Below are 1449 nucleotides of genomic sequence, written 5' to 3'. Positions count from 1 at the left end.
GACGGGTGTGGAACTGAGGTTTGACCAGAGCTCCAGTGCTACCACCTGACACCAGATGGCGGGAAGGGCTAAGAGAGGTTCAAAGGCTTTGTTCCAAGAGGCAGAGATTTCTCCTGTGGTCAAGCACTGGGCTGGGAGTTGTATGGTGGGCACAGCCAGACCAGCAGGGACCTCTGGAATCATGGGATGGGCCTGAATGCAGCATTGCATTTTCCAGGATAGGGAGAGGAAGGGTGAGTTGGAACACCACCAACAGACATAGAGTCTCCAGTCCCAGCCTTGGCTTCTGGCTCTATGTCCCAGGCTCTGGGACTAAGAACTCCAGCTTCTTAATCTCTCTATGCCTCACTTCCTGTATTTATAAAATGGAAATAAACATAGTACCTACCTGAAGGGGGATAAAAATTGACAGTATTGTTTTGAAAATCTTTCCAGCCCCTCCCTTCTCTCTTCAATCTAGATCTTGACCCTACTGCTTTTTTTAAAAGGGACAAAGAAAGGAGAAAAATACAGCCTGTATTTTTTCTTAAAAAAAAAAAAAAAAAAAGTTTTGTTTGGCTCGCCAGGTCTTAGTTTTAGCAGGCAACTAAAATGGCTTAAGGGATCTAGTTCCCTAACCAGGGATTGAACCTGGGACCCCTGCATTGAGAGCACAGAGTTTTAGCCACCAAACCATCAGGGAAGTCCTCTGTATTTCTTCACTCTTGGGTTCAAGTGCCCAGAGACAGGCATAGCTTTGAAGAATATTTGTGCATCTAGTGAAGAAAGCATGTTGAAAACAAATAAACAAGCCAACCAACAACAAACTCTGGCCTGAAAGATTTGGAGAGAAGAGGGTAAGGAAGAGCTAAGATGCTGGGCTTCGCCTCCGAGGTCTCATTGTAGGTAAGAGAGGGTGCTAGAAAAAGATAGACCCCTCAGATAGACTTAGGCATCCAAACCCTATTCCTTCACAATCCAAATTTGATTGGATCAGTTTGTGGAACAATTTATGTTCTAGGACACTGTTGAAAACAGTAGAGAACTAGCTGTCAATGAGTGGAGTTTAATAGGTGGCTGTGGTCAGGGAAGGTGTCAGTCCAGGAGAACCTAACCCAAATCACTGTATTCCCGGGTGACTGTAGGTGGAGGCTGCACTCCCTGAGAACCAAGGACAGAGGCTTTAAACTCAGGCAGAGGGAAGAGGGGAAGGATTCACCAAAGTAATCCACACAGGGACTTCCCTGGTAGTCCAGTGGCTAGGACTCCACACTCCTAACGCAAGGGGCCGGGTCTGATCCCTGGTCAGGGAACTAGATCCCACATCTAAGCCACAACTAAGACCTGGTACAGCCAAATAAATAAGTATTTAAAAAATAATCCCACTCAGTCACCAAGCAAGCAAATAACAATAGCAAGCCATTGGGGTGGGGCAAGTGCCAATTTGCCACAATGTAACATTTAAAATCT

The 1449-nt window shown here is 45.8% G+C and overlaps 1 non-coding gene across 1 annotated transcript; it reads right to left on the bottom strand.

Annotated features, from left to right (window-relative positions):
• Positions 1–609: 609 nt before the first annotated feature.
• Positions 610–682, bottom strand: TRNAE-CUC (transfer RNA glutamic acid (anticodon CUC)). The gene has a single exon. It is a non-coding gene; the product is annotated as a tRNA-Glu (tRNA).
• Positions 683–1449: the final 767 nt, after the last annotated feature.

The sequence above is a fragment of the Bos taurus genome, chromosome 29, assembly GCF_002263795.3.
Source record: "Bos taurus isolate L1 Dominette 01449 registration number 42190680 breed Hereford chromosome 29, ARS-UCD2.0, whole genome shotgun sequence".
NCBI lineage: Eukaryota > Metazoa > Chordata > Mammalia > Artiodactyla > Bovidae > Bos > Bos taurus.
This window is presented reverse-complemented; position numbering and strand designations above follow the sequence as displayed.